General features: G+C 36.9%; 1 pseudogene; it reads right to left on the minus strand.

The window, feature by feature from the left end:
- Positions 1 to 8,423: 8,423 nt before the first annotated feature.
- LOC109448212 (NTF2-related export protein 2) lies at positions 8,424 to 9,067 on the minus strand (annotated as a pseudogene).
- Positions 9,068 to 16,639: the final 7,572 nt, after the last annotated feature.

Consider the following 16,639-nt stretch of genomic DNA (forward strand, 5'->3'; position numbering starts at 1 on the left):
TTTTTTTTTTCTGTTCTGATTAGGTGTTTTCTGCTACCTTATCTTATAAATCACTGATTTGATCCTCTGCTTCATCTAATTTACTGATGATTCCATCTAATGTGTTCTTCACTTCAGTTATTGTAGTCTTGATTTCTGACTGGCTCTTTTTTATGTTTTCTATCTCCATTTTTAGTTTCCTATCTCTTTGTTGAACTTCTCCCTAAGAACATTGAGCATGCTTATAACCAGTGTTGAACTCTCTGTGTCTGGTAATTGCTTGTCTCCATTTTGTTTAAATCTTTTTTTCTGGAGCTTTGTTCTGTTCTTTCATTTGGGAAATTTTCTTTGTCTTCTCATTTGGCTGCCTCCCTGTGTTTGTTTCTATGTAGGGCTGCTATGTCTCCCAGTCTTAGTAGAGTGGCTTTATATAGTAGGTGTCCTGTGGGACCCAGTGATGTAGTCTACCTGGTCAACAGATCTGGGTACTCCAGGTGTGTCCTTTGTGTGGGTTGTATGTGCCCTCCTGTTGTAGTTGAGACTTGATTGCTGTTTACATGTCAATGGGAGGAATTGACCCTCAGGCTGATTGGTTGTGAGGACTGGCTATAACTATAATGGAGGAGCTATTGTGCAGAGGCTGACCCTACAGAGCAGGGATCACTTTAGTGGGGCTCTGGTGCCTACACAGTCTGCTCTTTGGGTGTGTCATCTGTGAAGGTGGCTGGGTGATGCTCTGACCCAGTCTGAAGATGGCCACTGGGCTTGTCAGCCTCAGGGGCTCCTGGGAGGCGACCTGCTGCAGGCCAAATTCAGCTTCAGTCTGTGTCTTGCCCAGACTACCTGGCAAGAGCCACAAAGCAATCCAGAGATGGCCACTGCCTGCGCTGTGCTTGGAGGTGCCTTGAGAGGCCAAGCTGCAAACCAAGGCTGGCTGTTGCCAGTGCTGGGCTTAGGGCTGTTCAGCCAGAGGTATAGGTCATGCTGAAGCCAGATGCTACTTGTTTGGGTTTTGTGAACCTTTGAGAGATTTTAAAAAAGTCTGCAGCATGAGCCAAGGCAGGCCATTTATATGGAAAAGCCACTGGAAGTGGCTTGGGTATGTCCGAAAGTTGGGTAGGACCTGGTTTCAGAGAATCGCTAGGGTGGGGTAGATGAAACGTGATAATTTATTTGATGGGGACTCAGATAGGTCTCTGCTTGCGTCTGCCTGCATCTGCATGCAGAGAGGGTGAGGGCTCAGCAAAGAAACAATGGCTTCCACCAGCTCCTCTGTCTAGGAGAAAACTGCCCCTCTAGCCCTCACCCTGAAGCTAGACAATTCATTTCCTCCCCACATGTTCCTGATGGTTTTCAAGCTGCTGCCCCAGTGCTAGAGCTCAGAACCATTGATTCCATCAGTAAGTAAGTCCGTGTGTGGGCCCTTTAAGAGGTAAGCCTGGGAGTGCAGCTGCCCTCTGTCTCACTTAGTCACAATCTCTGCTGTTTGTCACAGCCAGAAATTATGGGGACTTCTCTCCCCAGCACTGAAACCTTGGGCTGGGGAGGGTCTGGGTCCCATCACTCCTGGTGGTGGGGAAGAACTTCCACACCTGAGATATTCATCCTGATTTTTAACTGGCACATGTGGGTGTGGGAACAGCTGGTTCTGCATCTCGGCCCCTCCTACCAGTCTCCAGGTGGCTTTTTCTGTATGTCTGTAGTTGTAGAGTTTCAGTTCAGCTAGACTTCAAGCAATTCTCAATAATGGTTGTTCTGTGGTTTAGCAGTAATTGATGTGGTCCTGAGAGGAGGTGAGCACAGCATTTACCTATTCCACCATCTTTACCGGAAATCTATTCTTTTATTTTCAAATAACTATCGTGATTGTAATTCACCACTAAAAGCATCAGTAGATAGATAACACACTAAACTCCATTTTTAAAATGTGACTTTATAATTCTTATTATTTACCTACAAATAGTTTAAGGCTGAATTACAGAGCTATAGATATGGAATTATCCTTATTGGCAATGTCTTGTTTTATGTTGGCAAGCAGAAGAGAAGTGTTGTGGTCCTTTCTTTGCAGGTATGACTGATAATGATTATGATCTGTGTGTAAGGCTGAGGCTCAGAGGATCGATACCAAGTAGTAGGCCTCACCATACTGACCCATGTGCCATTGATCTTGGATTTGTGGTTCAAACCATTATCCACTATAATTTTGCATCAGATAAATTGCATACACACTTTTGTGGTTGAGAGTTTCTGATATTTCTTCTTCAGAATCTGTATTTTCAGTATTTATGCTGAAGAAGCCAAATATTGCAACCCAAACAGTCTGTTGTTAAATATTCCTTACACCTTAATGGTAATAAGGCCAATAGGAAGCCTGGAGATGCAGGCTGTATTGACAACACAATTGCTCACCATCACAATTCTTACAGGCTTATTCAAGGCCAAAATGTTAGGCCATACTCCACCTCTAACTGGTCAGTTGGCTACCTGTTCAACCTCTTGACCAGATATGAGCACAGAAACAACTATTAAGTAAGCAAAGTATGTCTTTGGTTCTCCCAGAAACTCCCCTTTTTTTTCATGTCCCTTCTATCGTTAACCAAAGGTGTATTTTTACATCAATATACAGAAGTGTATGCCTTTTTAACACAGAACACCTTTTATATCCCTTCTGGAAACATAACAAACCACATCAAACCAAACAAAGCAAAACCTATGGTTAGTTTGACCAGGCTGTAGTTTTTCACATATATGAAGGGTGCCAAAAAAATGTATACGCATTTAAAGAAAGGAAAAAACTATTAAAATTGTAATATTCAATATATATCAATAACAAAAGATGAATACAAGTCATGTTTGACTTCTGCAATTACAAGAGGTGCTCAAGGTGGTTACCATCAGTCTCCAGACACTTCTGATTACAGCAAACTACTGCTTGAGCAACGTTGACCAAAGTGTCCACTTGTATACATTTTTTTTTGGCACCCCCGGTATATTTACATTGCACATATATGCCCCACATATATTTGTTGTGATGTCTTGAAAATATATATGAGCTACTATATTTCTTCTTCTTAAACTGAGACCTATGTTCAGTTTACCAAATCTTTGTGCATCCGCATTGAGACATCTGATCATCTTCCCATCCCTTTCCCAGCTATTATATTCTGTGAGTTTCCACATACTTTCTTCATTGATGACCTTTGTATGTTTCAAAGTAGTCATTTTAGAAGATGTGATTAGTAATATTTTTTCCTTTCCATTTTCACTTGGAACCCCACTACATTGGACCATCTTACTCTAAGACAAACATCTTACTCTTCAAGTCCCTCCATTCCTCTCCAAGACCTTAGAATGGCAAACTTCTGTTTTCTGGGCCCTTCATTATTTTTTCTTCTTTAATTGAACACCTACAGTTCCATGATGCCTCTCTAGTATCTAGGCTAAATCTTGGCTTTGTAAGAGAGAATTTGGAAGCTCTAGTCTAATTTTCTGAGAAAGAGATGGAGGTCACCTAAGCTTCCTCCTTGACCTTGTGTCCTCATTTGTGTTCCCAGACCAGGACCCTCCTTCTTTCAACTTTCTCATTCCTTAAAGCTGCATCCTGGACTTGGTCTCCTGCCTTCATACCCACCTTGATCTTGGCAGTCTCTTCCCAGTGATATATGCCTGTCTTCAAACTCTAGGCTATACTGCAATGGTCCAACTATCTGGGGACAAATTTCCCAGTGTCCCATTTCCCAGCCTCAAACCCCAAATTGCTCTGTACATTTAAGAGATACTTATTCATCCAGATGCTAAGACTGATACCTTGTTACCTTTAATTCTTCTTATTCCCTCACTTAACCTATTCAATCAGTTGCTTCATTCTGTGGATTTTTTTCTTCATCATGCCTGGAAGCTGTTCCTAACTTGATCCCCTATATACCTATTACTCTGATTCATGCTCCCATTATCTCTTATATAAATTATTACAATACAATTGGTCTTATTAGCACCAATGTTCTCACTCCAATTGGTCTGAGTCCATTCCCCTGTGATAGCATCCATGATCTTTACTGAAAATAGTCATTTATCCTTGGCTATCTATCTACCTAGTGCCTCTATGAGAGTAAGACTCACATTGTATCAAAGCAATATGTGTATGTATGCCTGGTGTTTTTCTAAGAGCTTTACAAATATGAACTTAATGCTTACAACAACCCTACTATTCTACTTTTATAGATGTGAAAATGGAGGCATACAGATGTTAAGGTTGCCTAGCTAGTACAATGACAGTCATAATTTGATCCAGGCAGTTTAACTTCAGCACATAGTGCAACCTCTCTAATTAAGATTATTATCTCTTTAAAGATATTGTAAATATTCAACAAGTTGTATATAAGGTGACAAAAATATCTGGGTTCACTTCTTATTAAAGAAACTTTGCATTTTGAATATACATGTTATTTAGACATGTTTGTTTTTGCTGCTTTAATAGAGATGAAGTATCTTTGAATATTATTTATATCAGTAATTTTTGCATCCAATCTTGTCAAGTTATTATTGAAATCTACTTGAAATAATGAGTTTCAAGAAAGGGAAAATGGAGCTAAGAATATTAGAGGCAGCTGTGAAATACCAGAGGACCTTGAAAGTAAACACCTTATTTCATGTATGTTTATTAGGAAGCAGGCTGAAGATATCTGAGGTCAAAGACAAGGAGAGGCAGGCGAGAGAAGTGGAGGAGCCAAGTGAAGGATCATTTTAGCTTGCTCAGAGGAAGGCAATGGATGATAAACTATGAACTCTGCATGTGTCCTTTAGGCATGGGGATGCCACTACTATTAATGGGACACTAACATTGTACAAGGAATTATATGTAATTTAATAGGATGCATCTCCTACTGAGTTGGCTTAATATTAAGAGTTGGGGATAAATTAGAGAAATACAAGAAAATACACGAGGAAAAGCATTGCTAAGGCAAAAAGTATTAAATAACCTCAAATTTCCTCTCATAATATTGATTCACATGGATGAATAAATGTGACAAGGTTGAAACCTGAGCAACGTTTTAGTTGAATTATTTGTCCAGATTTGGTCTAAAGTCAGATTAATGCGTGAAACTCTTTCCATTGTCACCAAGAGAGAAACATTACTCTTAAAAATAGTGACTATTAAAAATGTGCTATATTATGGGTATGTATATATCATTCTCCTTGCTGTGTTTTCAGTATCTGTAAATATGATCTCCATGGCATATTATTCACCAGGACTATGCTATTTTGCCTTTGGTGACCTACTTCTTTATCTCCTATTGATTTGTTTGATTAATTAAAAAATGAGGGTTAAGGATGGCATTTGCTATTAACATTAAGTCAAATACGAAGACTTGAGACCCTTTCTGAATCTTGGAAAGGAATTAGGCAAGTTCCTTTTTAAGAAGACTTTTATCATCTCTTTACTTACTCTACTCCTGTGTAAAAGCAGAGAGCCTAGAAGCATAGAAGGCAAAAAGGCAGACAAATGAAAGTTTTGCTCTACTCAACTATGACCATGACTTACATTTGAACTTTGTTTTTTCCTAGGGTATCACATACTCCTACACACAAATGCACATGTACAATATAAAATGAAATTCTTTTGGATTATCCTAGTAACCGTGCTAGTCTATGAGGCAGTCAATAGTGGCTGTATTATAGATTCCCTATCATTAAATAAAGCAACAACAAAAACAGACAAAAAAGCTTTTGAATCCTGTATTTGCTCTATTTATATATCCTTTGTGTGGCAGGCATGCCCAACATTTTTATATCCTTATTCAAGGCTGATAATTTTTAGCCAAAGGAAAGGGTTGATTTTCAAAGGTTAGTTCTTATTAGTTATTAAGTACATATTCTGCTCCCAGAAAAAAATAAAAATACATCAAGCTGAGTTGGAGACAACAGAGATGGAGAAAAAGAAATCACAGATGATAAGTCATTTGGATCCCTACATATATTCATTCAGCATTCAAGCAAGGGTTTGAACAAGCAGGTGGCTCTTTACCTCTTCCTCCTGCCTTCAGAGTATCTTTGAACAATACTGGATGGTCTTCACAAAACAGCTGTACAAATTGCCCTCAATCCAGAAAGCTGGCTGGGCTTCTATGGATGATACAGTTTTGTTTTTAATGCAATGAATGAAGATTTTTATTTTAATGAATCTTAGAACTTCCTATACAAAAAAAGAATCAATTTTTTTAAATCATTTTGGACAGGCTAACTATTAAAAGTGATAACTTACTCATGGCATATGCAGAACTGATCCCATCTATGCAGCTGATGGCCCTTTCCAAGCTGGTTCAATTTTATTACTCTTGACACCCTTTGTAAACCATAGCTCAAAACTTATTTTAGTCAGTGTTGTGCTTAGAGTATTTGATCCCTGGAACAGATCTTTCTTTTTCTTTTTTTTTTTTTTTTAACAGCTCCTTTCTCTGTAGGACAACAATATTTATGGCAATAATAATGAAATAATTAGAAATAATCATTCTTTACAGATTTTATTCAAGGTAAATTTCATTTTATTTTTTCAAGTTACAAAAATATGTGCATGTCAAAAATACAGTCTAGTTTATATAAGAATAGTTCCAGCCATTTAAAAGTTATACAGAGTTTGGAAAAAAGCAATTCATATACAAGTCTTAAAACATACAATTCATGAATAGTATACAACTGCTCAATTCAGTTATTGCTTGTTATATGCAGCTTCTACTTGAAACTGCTTTTCATAAGGGAAAAGGCAGTGTTTGAGCACTCTGATTGTTACTGCTAAAGCTGTGGTTTTAAAAAGCCAAGCCAAGAACAGAATAAGCTCACTATGAGTAAAGTACAACGTAGAAGTTTGATTAGTACTACAAGAAGGAGTGGTCTACATTTCAGATCCACCCCCTTCTCCTATTTAATTCTATGTTGTTAATATATCAGAAATATAATGTGTAGTTTGGGGCAAGAGTAAATGAATTACTGGTTTTCAAATGAAGTGATAAGAAACATTAATTCTGACTTGCAATGTAGAAGCAAAGCTGAAACATCCAGTTTAAAAACCTTAAAATAATAAATTCAAGAATGGAAAAACATTTAAAGTTTAACCAAAAACCGAAGCTATGTTTTTCTCTGTAGATGTTAAAACATAAAATGAATAAATTTGTTCTTTTGAAGTTTATGGGCTTATGAAAATTTGCTGCTTTCTATTTTCTTGTTAAAAAGACAGAGTTAGCCACAACAAGAACATATTTTAAAACAAATCTGTTTGCTCACAATGCCATATGGAAGAACAAATCATAAAATTAAATAATTTTAGCTTTAATGAGTTAAAAAAAAGATAATGCAGTTGACAGTGTAAAACACAGGAAACAAATCACATACTTTGGGGGTGAATAACAGGAGACTTTCAGCCTGCAGTTCGCATAGAAGACTTAGAAGTTAAGGGTGTCCGAAAAAGACAATCATGGTTTTGTTTCCAACTTTCCTGTCAGACCCTACTGGAGGGTCAGGTTATTTCTGACATTTTACCCCTGTAAGTTCTTGAATAAATTGAGACATGTATTGGTGATAAGTCTGAGGTAAACTGGAAAAACCTTTAAAAATTATGTTTAGACCAAAAGTGACACTCATGACCATTTGGTAATAATACTTATTACTTTAATGATTTAAATCCTAAAAATAGGATACATTTTTAAGAGGAAGAAAACAAGTACCAAGAACTTACCATTTGGCCACCCCTCCTAACTTTTGGCCAACCTTGGATTTCTATATTTCTCACTCTCCATTCTCCTATTAAACCCACTATCATTCATTACCTAGAGTTATAAACTTGGAACTTCCAAGAAAAATCTTTTTAAGAAGTTTGCTTTTAACTCACTGAGTGTATCCAGGTATCATCTAAGAACATTTTATACCTCTCTAGCAGATTAATTCACTTCATAAGAACACATGTCAACATGAAAAAACATTACTTAACATGAAAAAAAGATTGCCGAACATCTTTCTGTGATTCAAATGTGTCAGAATAGTTATGAAACCTAAATTAGTGATGTTGTCATTGAACTGATTTGAAAAACCCTTGTACTAAAACTGCTTTACCAGTGTTTACTGAAAATAGGCATGTGTTCTACTACAAAATTAACCTAACAAGAAAAAAAAAAAACTCCACTTTTGCCCAGAGAGTTATATTGTGCTGATATCCCATAGATAGTATTATAAAAGGATTTCATTTTTGTGATAGGCTGGGCTCACAGTATGTTAGTACAAAGATCATGGTTTGTAATGCTACTATAAGAATATCATTAGCAAAAGTATATATAAGGAATGTAAAAACTAGCATTAAAGCTGTTAAGGGCAGTGACGCAAAATGGCAGCTGCTAGAAAAGGTGCTGCTAGGAATTAAAAAACATTAAAGAAATTTCATTTCAGCACATACTGGTTTATAGTGCTTCTGCAATGAAATGAATTAATTCACATAAATTTGTGTTGCTGGAACTAACGGACCAAAGAAGAATGGACTTTTGCCCCCTTTTGCTAGCCCAATCTTGAAAAACGAAGCAAACACTTGGCAATTGTCCACAGTATTGTTAGGAATGGACTGAGCAGTCAGCAGGAAGTTCTGAGGGAAGAAGTGTTGTTTGTTTCCATCAAACTTCACAGTTCCACTGGTCACAACAAGAACTGTAGTTTGGACCTGAGTAGCTTGCTCATGAACTGGTTGGCAATCTAACATATTGACCTGGAATTCACTAGACAGCAACACATCAAAAAAATTGCCTAGGACTTCCATCCCTGTAACAACATTTCCATCCTATATTAAAGTGGCCTTGTCCAGATACAGCCTGGTCAGTGCCCATTTCTTCTGTCCATCTCTCATAGGAAATATTGACCAATCCCTCAGCAGCTCTACATGCCAGAGCGACATAAATTTTAAAACCCACAGACATGGCCTTGGGGGAGCCGGAAGCAGCCTGTTCAGGCCGTGAAGCGTCACTGCGTCCTCACGTGTCCTGCTCCCTCTGCATGCGTGGCGGGCTTGGCTCCTCGAGAAAACAGTCACTCCTTCCTTGGTGTCTTCCTCCATCTCCCTGAAACCAGTCTCTTCTGAAATGTCTGGTACTTTATTCTACTCTTACCCCTGCCCTCTCCCCGTCCTTTGACCCAGCTCTAACTGCAACTGTTTTTCCTTGTACCTGCTTCTCTCTGCTACTTTCCGTACTCATGTTCAGATTTTTCTTTAGTTTTATAACAACTAACAATGAAAGTGAAAAACAAAATGTAAAGGAATTATTCAAATTCAGTAAAATATTTTCCTTGTTAACTAAAATTTGCACTTACCAGAGAAAAATATTATAACTTTCTCTGTTTTAAATTGTAAACACAAATAAAAACAAGTTGCATATATAATATTAATATATCATTACATAATATATATTTGTGTATGTTATTAAAACTTAATAAGAACTGCAGTATTTGTTTAGAACTTAGACGAATACATTTTTTTCTTTTGAGAGGAGTGTTTATCAGTCATGTGGTTAAGAATTGCCGGCTAATGGTGCTAATAACATGTAGATTCACTCTTAGCTGGTTTTATCATTCTTTTTCACTTCTGCAGAGTCAAAGCATCCCGTTATCCCCTTATTGCTGCACAGGGACAGATCTCTCCACCGGCCTTGGTACCACTCCACTTGTATAGGAATCCCAGTAGCTCATAATAGCATCTCCTATGCCCTTTCTCGAAACAAAGTATTTTAGGTCAATCAAATACTTGTTGGTGATAGCAGCCAACTGCCCTGCCCTCCCAATCCTCACCTATACGTAGCTCTTTCAAATGGCAATATAAGTGATCTTCGTGAGATCAGAACTTTTACTATAAATGTTTCTTTCTAAAACTCCCTGTGAGAACTAAAGTTCTCTAGTTCTAACAGCTAGCCTGAGGATAATGGATAATACTGGTCATGATATGATTTATCCCCAAGCTCCCTCTGGAGATCAGCTCAGCCCAGTTCTCTACTGTACATCAAACTTCAGGATTGAGAAACCTAGAAATGTCTCGGTGATCCTAGCTCAGCTAGAGGATAGGTTTTCCTGGTCCAGATTAAATGGATTAAAATTATGCACAGACGAAAGCATAATTATCTAATACGCATTTTAAAGCTATTACCTCCAGTGGAGAGGAACAGAAAATAGAATATCTAAAGAAAGGAACATGCATGAATAACATGTTAATAGCTTTCTTGCTGGTTAGGACACAGTGAGCAAATAAAAGTAAGTGTAATAATTCAGCAAGACAGAGAATATTAAAATGAATCATTAGCAATGGGGCCTAAGCCAATATTGCCAAAGTTGATTTCTTTTGTGAACTTTATCATGTCTTGGCAGTGGCAGTTTTTATTTGCTGAGTCTTGAAGGTCTGTATTTACAGAAATCGTTATCATTAAGCAAGGTATCTAATAATCCAAAAAGAAAGCTGTCATTACTGTATCCTTTTCAAATATTTCCTTTCTGGCTATAAATAGCTGGTAGCTGCATAAGAGTCCTCTTGGATTATTTTCAAAAGACATGTACGTTTGTATATAGTAAAGTGTAGGGGGTGGCAGCAGGATACATACACATCTGTGACTTCATTAGCTTTGAAATCCCATTGCGTAAATTCCAGAAGTAGTAGGACCTCAAAGCAAAGTTTAATCAATTTCCTTGTTTATCTACATGTTTGTGGCAAAAAATAACAATTTTCAAGAAAATTGAAAAGCACACATTAATGTGGGATAATGGATCTCTATAACTACTGAAGAGAAAAAAACATACTCATGTAAGTAATGTCTGAAAAATTATTTTACCCCAATGTAAGTAGTTTGGGAAAAACTAGTTCTTTGAATTCAGGAACTTCAGTTAATCACTGAACTGACTTTAATTTATACTTTACTAAATATAATGGTCATGAAAATGGGGTCCACATAGTTTCTTTACATATATAGAGAGTATGTATTTTCTTTCTCCATTATGTACATCATATATCACATATAGTAAGTCCTCACTTAACGTAGTCCCTAGGTTCTGTGACTTTAAGCAAAATGACATATAATGAAACCAATTTTACCATAAGCTGATTGATATTAACAAGACTTAAGTTTCTACAGCACCTCATCAATATTATAACAAAATGACATTGAATGAAACAATGTTATCTGAGGAGTTACTTGAGGAGTATACAAATATTACATACATGGAATATATACATATATATGTATATATATATGTATACATATATACATATAAAATCAGGTAAGTCACTTAATAATCATCCATTTTAAGTTTTAGGTTTCATTTAGAGTTTATACACCTATTTATATACAATTTATTTTTCAAGCCTCGTAGCTCTGTCACTGCTTCTGGTTCTCTGGTTCATCCTAGCTGCAGGGTTTACTTGACCTCAATGTATAGCACTGACGGGATTAACCCTGATTTTCAGAAGGAGGGACACTATCTCAGGGAACATGCCTTGTAGTTCAACATCAAGTCACCGTAACTTGCCTCTAATCTGGCTTTGAGCTTGAGTCCTCATGACTGACTGGATCTCATCTTTCTCCTCATATGTAAATCTCAAGGTCATTCATGGGCTTAGATCAGGCTCCATGGACAATGGTTCTCAGCTCAACCAACAAGCTCAAACCTCAAGGCAGAAAAGGCCATTTCCTGAATCCATCCATCCTCCTGCACATTTCTCCTGCTCGTTCAATCCCTGAATCTGGTTCTCAACTATGGGTTTGCTTTTTCCATTTTCCTCTGTGTTTTGAATTATATTGCACCCAAGTTTACCTTAAATAAAGTAGGCTTATAAAATGCTTGATATCCAAGTTTCCAAAATTCTAGACCTTCTGCCTCGGTTGTCCTCTGGACTTGGTGTCTTCTGGTTCTTTTCTGTCTTATTACTTGTCCCATTCTTAACTTATCCTCTATGTTGTGAGGATTTGTCTTCCTGGAAAATCCTACTGAGAATCTTTGGTATCCAATGATTGAGAACTTATTTCCAGACCTTAATGTTAACTTGATCATCTGCTTCTCAGTTCTGCCCTTGTCTAATCAATCGGTTTCCTTCTGGTCCTATCAGTCTAGGCTGGCTCTTTCTTCTGAAGTATGTAGCTTATCCCTGCCATTCCTAAATTGACGTTTAATGTGTTTTGATTAGGGAGAAGGAGCCTCATCAAGCTATGTGCACAGAGAAAATTCCAGAAAGTTTGAATTTGGTGCCATAGAAACTCATGTAGCTTTAGGCATTTTGCCCAATTTTTTTCTTTCAACTTATTTAAAAATGAGGCTTTGTGAGGTTTTAATTGGACAATGGATAGATTCTCTTTGCCACATTTATTGTGTGTCTAGGATTTAACACTACCTTTGAGGCTATGGCTACAGCAATTTTGTACTTCTTTCAAGAATGATGGGAGAATAATTGGTTTATGACATAGGTGGCCCTTTTAAGCGTTTTGGGTGAGTTGCGGGGGGTGGTGGGGGTCACGCCACCAAACTTCATAAAACTGTTCATTTAATTGTTTTACTCCTCCAAGTTCACTGCTGATAATCCTGATATGAGCACTGTGCATTGTTCTTTCAAAGGCAGAGTTATTTTAGTTGTAGAAAGGTTTTCAAAGCTTTTTAAACCTGTTTGAGCTCTGAAAGTCTGCAAGCGCAATGCACTTTTCAAGATGTTAAATAATACATTCAAGTGTAAGTGGTTTTCAAAGTGAGAAGCTAAAGAAAAGGGCACTGGATGATGCTGCTCTTGCTGTGTCTCCAAGGCGACTGTTGGTAACATAGCAATAGGCCTACCCCCTGACAAGGCTTGTAACAGTGGCCTCGGTGCAGAGGGACACTGTAATCAATAGACCCCCCTTTAAAGCTGTCACTCATAGAGTAGATCTGACTAAATTCCTCCCAACTTTGAGTTCAGGTTTGGGGAGAAATTATTTGTTTCTGTGGCAGAAAAAGGAATAGCCCATTGCCTGTATCAACCTCCAAATTTAAAATCAAAGACGCTATATTAATTTTCGGAAAATGAATCTCTTAAGAACTCAGATTTGTAACACTTGCAAATGTGTACAGGGAGAAGATTCTGGGAAACACATCTTTGACCAACCTTAACAGGAGGATAAAATCTTTAAATCTTACTTTAACCCCTTAAGTATCTCAGTATCCTTTTTGTCTCTGAAAAAAACTGCGTTTCTTGGAATGTTTGGAATATTTAATTAAAGAGTTTATCTGTTTACCCTATAAATATTGAATCTGAGTTTAAGAATGGAAATGATTTCAATTGCTTATTTTATTTCTAGTTTCTAAATCTTCTAGCAACAAATCTAGAATCTATCATCTAATCATTTATTAAAGATAGAATACTATATTAGCAATTGATTATGGCCAAACACAAGCCCATTTAAGAGCTCTACTAATAGTCCAGATGGAAATGAGAGGACCTAAAGTGTGGCAGTGGGACCAGAGAGGAGGGGAAGGAATTGAGATTTCCTGACTTTGGTGGTTGAGGAGTGCAGAGAAAAAGCCATTTGGAGGTTTCTAGATTGGACCATTGGGTACATGGTAATGCAATGATCTGAGAAAGAAAATGCAAGAAGAGAAGCAGGTGGGAGATGAAAAGATCAGTTTGTAACTAATATCTGGAACTAACTGCCACATCACTGAGTATATCTGTGGAAGTTCTTAGTGGCTTTTCCATCAGTATCCATTCTTCTGAACATCAACAAAAGCACTCTTAACTTCTCACCATCTGCATTTAGTGAGGGGAATCACAGCTGCTTTTTCATGTGCCCACAGTTGGAAAATCCGGTGATGCTGTCAGCATTTCAGTGGTTGGTTGGCACTGGTTCAATTTGTGGGTGGATTTTATTGTTGATAATAACAGTAGTGTTGGCTGTTTTCAGGGCCAGTGATTTGTCTGCTACTTGGTATATGAAGTAAAATTGCTGAAAAGGCACCTGAGGGAGCATCTTAAAATCCTGTCCTTTAAAAATGTTAACTAATGAACTTCAGTTTGATGTTTTATCAGAGCCTGTGGGATTATGGGTAATAAAAACTGAAAATGTGAGGTTGATGTGCTGGAAGCAGTGATGAAATTTGCTTTTTATGCACTTTTAGAAAAGACATAAATGTTCCAGGTCAGGCAGCGCAGTAGCTGTCATAATGTGTTGGCATCTTGTCACTCTGACACTTTCTCCTCTGTGTAGGATTGTATTTGTTCAGACTCTGAATTGCATTAGGCTGCTCCTTATTAGAATAAAATATACTCAGTTCCCTGAATACTGAGCTAAGTTCACTAGGGTATTTTAATGTTAGTTTTTAGTCTAGCCTCTTGCTTTTTATGCCCAATCTTAATAAATTCAGATGTGCATAAGCATTAACTAACAATTGAGATGTTCTTCACATTCTTAATGAGAATGGAGGTTCATAAATATTGACTTATTGTGTAGGTGTGTTATAATGTACATTAATTTTTTTCCTCTCTACACAGTATGACTTTGAATAGACTGGCCCTGTCTTTGCATACTTACTTTTGTATTATTCAGAATACCTGCCTACATATAATATGCATTCAGAATATCAGTTATACATATTGCTCTCTATTTGAAGAAAAATGGAATGAGAAAGAAAATCAGGCCTACTGAAAAAATCAACTTGGAAAATTAAATGGAGTTATATTTTTAAATATAGCTCAACATGTCATCTTTTAAAACCTTGAATCAACTCCCCAGTTCTTGCCAAAATTATTTTGTTATAAATAAAACTTTGATTTACTTACCTTTAATGTTCTCTTTACTTTGGTGCTATGTCTATCCCTCTGCTTCCAGAGAGTTACTGCTCATTTAATTCTTGCTTCAAGTGCTGTCTCTTATCCATCCATTCCTTTCACAACGACCATACCATTTAGGTCTGTACCGCGTCATCTCTGAAGCTACTGACAGGCTTTTAAATAAGGCTTCCTACTAGTCTATCCATTTTTCTTCTTCTTATACCAGATTAATCTTTAAAATAAATTCCTTCATATTATTCCTCTTTTCAAGAACTGTCAGTGGGTTCCTATTTCTTACTATGCAGATATGAATTTGAACCTTTTAGCGCTGAGGGACTTTCACAATTCAGATCTCTCTAATTCAATATTTGTACCACTCATCCATTACCTTTATAAACTAGTATTTTAACTGTTTGATGACATAGCTCCTCTTTTCCTTTCCTCATCGTGTTCACTTGCCTAAAATGCCCTCCAAATGCCTCTGCCTCTCCAAACTGTACCCATTCTTCAATATCCTGCTTCCAGTCCCATCCCCTTTTTCACACTACCCTCGAACATTCTCTGACTTAATAATCTCTACCATGTAGTTTTGTACCTAATTCAATGATATTTTTACATATAGCACTCTGAGGAGAAATACATTTTCACTGTTTAAAAACTTTTCACTGCAGAAAAACATTTTAATAATTGCAAAAGTAGATAACTTAGTAAAATAAGCATCTATATATCCACCTGGCTTCAAAAGTGATCCACTTATGCTAGTCCTGTTTGGTCTATGCCCCACTTATTTTCCCTCACATAATATTTTGGAGTAAATCTCAGAAATCATGTCATTTTATATGTAAATATTCATAATGCAAAATAAACTTTTTGACAGCACTACTTCTTCTTCTTCTTCTTTTTTTTTTAAGGAGGGTACAGCTCACTGTAGCCCATGAGGCAACCTTGGTGTTATCAGCACCACACTCTAACCGACTGAGCTAACCGGTCACCCCTACTACTTACTTTTTTTAACTGCCCTAAGTCACTTGAATCGATACTACAATAGTCAGGAAGCATGTACTTAGTTCAAACATCTATCTCTATCTCCATATTCATAACCATATCTATAACCATCTCTACATCTGTATCTATATTCACATGTATATTCATATGTACATTTATATTATCTATATATGTATCTCTATATATCTGTATTTATCATATGACTATATTCCTAGCTTTATATCTATACTTTTATATCTATTTATATACAGAAGGGATTCACAATCAAAAGATTTATTAACAAACTAGGCCTATATTATGGAATGAGAAGACTTTATATTCTACTACTCATTTAGCACAAGTAAAATTAGATACTGAAATTATATCTTTTTCCTATTAGGTTTCTTGTATGAGTTTGCTTCCTCATTTAGCAAGCTAAATCCCCAATTAAGGAATTATTGAAAACCTTTAACCAAGAGTCTATTCTGCTTCTGGCAGTGTCTAGTTTCCTCTATTCTTATATTAAATTACACAAATCCTCTCTGAGTGTTCCATGCTGTATTTGTCCCACATAAATCTATCCTGGGATGCTCAGTAATTTTATCAGGGCCCTTGCTAGGTATTCTTAACTGATATCTCAGTAAATACTCCAAGTTCACTTTTATACCCTTAATCAACTATAATACTAAGGAAGCTTTAGGCCCCTTAAGATGCTCTGCAAAATCCCTGCCAGTGATTAATTACAGTAACTGACTGCTATTACTCTGGGAATGACTGCTCTGTATCTATCTCACAGGAACCAACGTTGATCTGAACTCTGTGAGTGAGGTCTTTGACCAATTGCTTTTTTGTCCTGCTCTTCTGTAACTGGCATTT

This window comes from Rhinolophus sinicus, linkage group LG03, assembly GCF_036562045.2.
Source record: "Rhinolophus sinicus isolate RSC01 linkage group LG03, ASM3656204v1, whole genome shotgun sequence".
In the NCBI taxonomy this organism is placed as follows: domain Eukaryota; kingdom Metazoa; phylum Chordata; class Mammalia; order Chiroptera; family Rhinolophidae; genus Rhinolophus; species Rhinolophus sinicus.